Below are 6,877 nucleotides of genomic sequence, written 5' to 3' on the forward strand. Positions count from 1 at the left end.
GGAAGATGGCATTGAGGAAACCAATGTGCAAGTGGCTGAAATTGAGCCATTTCCGAGTGCAATCTGCCTGATTTTTGAGCACTCGAAAAGTGGTCTCGAGCACTCTAAATTAGTGCAATGTGCAACATGCTCTTCTTGCTCAACGCTAACCTACTTTGGTAAAACTGCTATAAATTTGTACCCCGAACTCCGAATGATGATCTGTTTGAAGATTTGGAGAGCTGATTCAGTGCTTTAAAAACTTCATGTTTTGATGAAGACCCAATTCTCAAGTCTGGTTGGTCGAAAATGGGGAGAAAGGCAGTATTTCAGTGCTGCCAGGCAGTTCTGCGCACCTCTGTTACAAAGATCATAACTCTCTGCTCCAAACTCCGAATGATGAACCGCTTGAAGATTTGGAAAGCTGATTCAGAGATCTAAATCTTTCATGTTATGATGGAAGTCCAGTTCTTGAGTTTGCTAGGTCAAAAATGGCGACAAAAGTCAGGATCACTGCTGCCAGAAATTCAGAAATGGCATCCTTTTTGTTCAAAATTCCCCAAGGCATCATTTTTGCTTCCTTTTTGCACTTTAACCTGAAAATGCATAAAAACATGCAAATGGAGTTAATCTACATAAAATAATTAATAACTGGACTTTGTTAATGTAATTTAGGGCGCTTGAATATACAGTATTCAGCGCTTATCAGTACCAAAGATTGTCACTTGAGTATGTTTTGTAGATTCAAAATCCATTTTACTCAAGAACAAGTGGATACACAAATATGGATGGCAAAAACACTTGAAAAGAAAATAAGTTATGAATTCCTCTCAACATCAAAATGATGAAGGGTGCACTATATTGTGATTTTCAATGCATCATTTACATTCTCTTGGCATCACTAGCACTTAATATGAAATTATTTGAACTAGAAAATAATTGAATCAAATCCGGAAAGTCAAGTTCTATTTCAATGAGGATATTAACTGGTTTTACATTCCTGTACAAACCGATTGACCGAAGCTAAAACCGAAATAGCTATTTCGACAGACCGAAACTCCAACCCGGCTGACCGAAATAAGCAAATCAAAATTGCTTCTGGGATGTAAACCGGCCGACCAATAGAGTCATTTCAGTCGACCGATGTGTGTGTAGCACCAGTAGTTGAAGGGCTTTATAATCTACATCATACTATGCATTGTGGGTCATTGTTGGTAATTAAGTTAGGATATGTTTTCAAGAGTTCAACCAATAAAATGCCTTGTATATATGTCCTTGTGCACATATGACTTTGAATTAAAGCAATAAGAATACTACATATTTTTGCATGAAATGATTTTTATCAAATGCATGACTTATTGACTTCATATCTAAAAAGTCTATTGAGGAAAAACCACCCGGACTTGAAATGCATAAATTTTGAACTAGACGTTTAAAATTATCAATTGCCTTATGCTCTTATAAACAAGCTCCTAGAACTCATTTTGAAAGGCTTAGTTATTTCTCAAGATTGAAGGTTTTTGACATTATTGATATATATGTGTTTTCAAAATCATTAATAAAAATATGTTGATTGCACTTGTATACTATTTTTGAATCAATATTTATTATTTATGCAAAGAAGTTTACCACTTGCATGCAAAATGAATTGAAATTAGCATGATGCGTAAACTTGAATTCTTCTAAAGGTTTAAAACTCCATAAGTGTCATGAAAATTAAATTTCATATATCTATTTGACACTTTAGTCTTGGGATTGTAATAGTCAAAGAATACTTTGTTCTAGCTTAAATGACTTATGTGATATCACAAGTGCTAAGTTATTTAATGTATCCATCTTGGGCACTCTAAAAATTCATGTGATATTCTTACAATCACTTTTTAAATAATGTGTCTAAAAGAGATATTGAGTTCATCCACATAAAGAGTCATGTAGCAAATCTCTTACCACATCTCTTAAAGAATACATTTTGGTATCAAGACCTTAATCTTTACATTATTGCTTTTTGCAATCTAGAATTTCATGAGATACCTTGACATCACATCTTAAGAAATATGAACAAGAGAAATATTGAGCTCATCCTCATGTATAATCATGTAGTCAATTATTTCTAATCATATATGTCAAAGAAAAGATGCTTTTGCATAATTGGAAATTTATTGCACATAACTTGAGCAGTGACACTACTTGTATATGCCTTATGTTTTACATGCCACATGTGATTTTTATCATTCAACCATATGCTTGTAAAATAGGATCTTTTGGTATAAAAGACTTAATTTATATATCATTGCTCTTAATGAGGTGTATCCATTAAATGATATATGATGCAAATAAAAGCACACTCATAAGGGGAGATTATTGATAATCTCTTATGAATGTTTATTGCATAACGTGTTATGCTTAATTGACTTATTTTGGAAATTGTCAAACATGCTACGAAATGACTTGTTGGTCATTATATTCACACTCATGAGTTTTCATGATTTTAATTAATTTTCCCTCATCCTTGAAAATATCAAATGGGAAAAATATATTAGGATTGAAGCACACTTAAATTCCTAAATTTACCTTACAAGGTTTTTGCCTTTTGGTTTATTCTAGTCCATACTTCATTTTTATTTTTGTTATGCTTTACTATGTATACTTTTGTATACTTTTGCCTATTTGAGTTTATGTTTCATCTTTGGTTTATGCTTTATGTATACTTTTATATATGCTATGAACCTTTATGATCTATTGAACTCATGCTATCAAGGAAATTGGTATCTTATGATATAATTGCTTATATGTTGCACTCCAAAGCATATTATAGTCATTACCACTATATTGCCAATTCTTGATACCATCACTTCACTATGCTTAATGATAAATGTTAAATGAAGTTGTCTAGGCCTCCCACCTTTTTGAGATGACAAAAGGGGAGATATATGTGTGATATGATTCAAATGTTTGATATTATATATATATCATTATCTCATTGTGCTTACATGTCAAATGAATGATATATATCTTTTAATGGAAGCATGTTGACAGGGGGAGATTTATAGAAATCTCTTAGAGCTTCAAATGATCTTGTATGCATATAAATGTCTAAAATTCATGAAGAATGTACAAGCATGCTATTTTATAATATTATGTTCATTAAATGTACTTTGATAGGGAGAGCATTTTTCAAATGCTACTCCACATGCATATGAACACATCAATGTTTTGTCATCATAAAAAAGGGGAAGATTGTTCACCTTAATGATTTCATCCAAGGACAATCTAGAGGGTTTGATGATAACAAACCATTAATGGTGTTTAAGGACTAATGTTTACATTGAGTGTTATATAGATTATTCATATTCAAAGGATGACCTCAATGAAGCACGGAAGATCATAAAGTCAATTGATAAGCGCTGAAAAGTGCGCATTTAAACCCCTTAAGCTTAGGTATTTTAGAACCTTTATCTATCTTATTTTCCCGCTTTAGATTGATTTTGTATTATTTTTATTTTCAGGTACTTATCCCCAAAATAAGCTAACTCAGCGAAATAAAAGCATAATTGAAGCAATCTTGAGATGAATCAAAGAAAGGAGCAAAGTAGGAGCAAAAGGAAGCAAGTGGTGGAAATTCAGCAAGTTCGATCGATCTCAGAAAATGTTTGATCGATCGAAAGTTCATCGATCTCAACATTTCAAGATGGATCCAAGCTCTTTTGTCCTTATCCAAAGATCCCACAAAGTTCAATCGATCTAACTTTCTTCCGATCGATCGAAAATATTCCATCTTATCCAGTTGTACGACCCTACTTACCACATTTGTCTCTTTCCCAAAAATATCTTCAAAATATCTCAGATTTGTCTTTATCCAAAAAGGCGCCGCCATAGAGGATTGATCCAGCTTAAGTTCGATAGATCTCAACCATGTTCGATCGATCTCACCATAAGTTCGATCGATCGAACTTCCCAAAGTGCAAGAAAATCCAATTTCCAGCTCATTAAAAGTTGTCTCATATCCAATCATTGGAAGAAATATTGGTGTACGAGCCTAGCTCATTGGGGGTGATATTTAACCTACCTATATAAGGAATATGAGCCATTCTTGACATATACTAGATACATACACTAGAGACACAATTTTCATATTCTTAGTGGGGAAGAAAAGAAAGGAGGAGGTTAGAGACACAAGCTTGGAGTTCTTCTATCAACCAAGAAGAGGAGCAATCTCTACTATGGAGTTAGCCCTTGAGGGTTGGAGGACACCATCCATGAGTGGCTAGACATCCTCTTGGGGCTAGAGTTAGCCCTAAGCATGCTTTCTATATCTTGATTTATGTATTTTTGAGGGGATTTGTATTGTGATACATGTTTTGACACTTATATATATATAGATTTTGTTTATTCAATGATTTGTGTGGTTTAATGCTTCCAATTGATCATTTCATTCTATCAATATGTTTATGTATGTTAGAATAGATATTTATGTGTTTGTCTCTATTTCTTGTATTATTGATGCATGTCTATGTGTATTAATGCTATAGATCTGGAGATTGTCAAGACATAATGCTTAATAGAATGCTCTTGTGGTTTTTTTGATGGTTCATACTCATTTCTTGATGGATTGTGCCTCTCCTTTAGTTTAATTAGTTTAATTTCATATCATTAGCTTAATTGTAGTGTAGTTGTAGTTTAGGTGTTAAATGGGAGAACAATACATGCTTATTGTTTGATGTTCCGTACTTATGAAAGCAAGTAGCATATATCTCTAACCTTGTGATATGCTTGGATTGTGAACTTAAAGAAAGGATTAATGGCTTAGTAGTGGCAACTTATAGATGTAAAACTTGACCATAGCTCAACACCACTATCTTTTGGTTCAAGCTTTAGTGGGCCGCGATAGACACACCAAGTTTTTGGCGCCGTTGCTGGGGATTAATTGAAGGCAACGTCGTATTTGTGGAATCAATTAGGAATTAGTACTCTTTTGATCGTGTCTTTACTTTATTTTCATTTTCATTTTGGTTACTTATTGTGTTGGTTCTTGTTTAACTAGGTGCATTGAGCTAGAAGGTGAGCAAAGGAGCATTCCAAACAAAGAGCTGTGCAAAAGCAAGGAATAAGCTAAAATCTAAAAATTTGCAAGGCTAAAAATTGAAAATTGAATTGAAGTGCTTAAGGACCCTTTGTGAGCTCTTTCTTAACTTAATCTTTAGTTAAATCGTCGGCCCACGTGGAGGCTTGTAGTTTAATTCTTAGATAAATCGTGACCCCACGTGGGGGCAATTTTATTATTTTTTGCATATTGTTGATAGCATGGGAGTATGGGATCATTGTATGTAGAGGAAGTTTGTTGATTGTCGATTTGTTGCGAAGGTGAAGTGATTGTTCATTACTTGTTGCTTGTTGTGTTTTGTTGTGCATGCATGGTCGTAGATCATTGAAACCTACTATTGTCCCTCTTAATTTTCATCTTGAATCCGTTGTTCGAAACCCTAGGGGAAGAGGAATTCTAGTCAATTCATTTCATCAATGGAAGGACATAATGAGGACCATGTGGAGGACCTTGGTCACATAAACCAACAAGGCATCCTCCACCCCAATGTGCATCATGATAACATGCAAGTACCATTAGGCATGCCGAGGCCATTCATTCACCCACCACAACAAAAAAGCCAAGTTCCATTAGGAATGCCAAGGCTAATCTATGCTTCACAACCTCCCATCATTCAAGGCAATCAAGGTGCCCATGTTGCATCCCTAATTGCTAATCCTCCCCTTGCTTTAAGAGATCACTATATGCCTAATGAATACAATGCACCCATATGCATTCAATTGCCACCATTTAGAGCACACCACTATGAGATCAAATCATAAACTATTCAAATGCTTCCTAACTATCATGGACTTCCAAGTGAAGAACCTTATAAGCATTTGGATGAGTTTCTTGAAGTATGTTCCACCATGAGATACACGGACATGCCGGAAGAGGTCTTAAGGCTTAAAATTTTTCCATTCACCCTTAAAGACAAGGCAAAATATTGGTTTAACAATCTTAGGCCTTTTTCAATAACTTCTTGGGCATAAATGCAACAAGAGTTCTTGAAGAAGTACTATCTAGTTTCTAAGACCAATGTCATGAGAACCTCCATTCGAGAGTTTTCACACGGGGATGGGGAAATGTTCCATGAGGCATGGGAAAGATTCAATGAATTACTTAGGAAGTATCCACATCATGACATGCCCAAATGGCAATTAGTTCAATATTTCATTGAGAGCTTATTGGACAATTATAAGGGCATGGTTGATGCTTCCATGGGTGGCTCTTACATTGATAGGCATGAGGATGACGTGTGGCGTCTTTATGAGAGCATGAGTGAAAATTCTTTTCATCAAACTTTATCTTCTAAGAATTGTAGGAATTTAAGTGGAATGAAGAGTATTGGCTTACATCAAGTTGACCATTCTGATGAAATAGCCACCGAGATGAAATCCTTATCTCAAAGGTTTGATGAATTCTTGATCAACCAAAACTTGGCAAATCAAGTATTTTCCATCCCCAACCACTCCCATCATGCATCCAATGAGACATGTATGACTTGTTCAAGTGTTTTACATTCTACTTCTAATTGTCCTCATAGACATGTGCAAAGTGAGCATCATGAACTAGTCAATGCAGCTTTTGTTAATCAAGGGAACAATCCTTATGGCAATCATTATAATCCTAGTTGGAGGAATCACCCGAACTTCTCTTGGAGAAACCAAGGGGAAGGCTTAAACCCTCCCCAATGTGGTTTCCAAGGGAAGTATGTTTAGGTTCCCAAGGTTTTAGATCATCATTTCAATCACAAGGAAATCAATTTTCTAATTCTCATTTTCCTAATCAACCATCATATTCTTAAGGAAATGCCAG

The 6,877-nt window shown here is 34.9% G+C and overlaps 1 pseudogene; it reads right to left on the reverse strand.

Annotated features, from left to right (window-relative positions):
* Window positions 1–6,108: 6,108 nt before the first annotated feature.
* On the reverse strand, window positions 6,109–6,206 carry LOC132305942 (small nucleolar RNA R71; annotated as a pseudogene).
* Between the last annotated feature and the right edge of the window lie 671 nt (window positions 6,207–6,877).

This window comes from Cornus florida, unplaced genomic scaffold (genome assembly GCF_030987335.1).
Source record: "Cornus florida cultivar Cherokee Brave unplaced genomic scaffold, ASM3098733v1 CherokeeBrave_3.0.0_Hap2_Chr04, whole genome shotgun sequence".
Classification (NCBI taxonomy): domain Eukaryota; kingdom Viridiplantae; phylum Streptophyta; class Magnoliopsida; order Cornales; family Cornaceae; genus Cornus; species Cornus florida.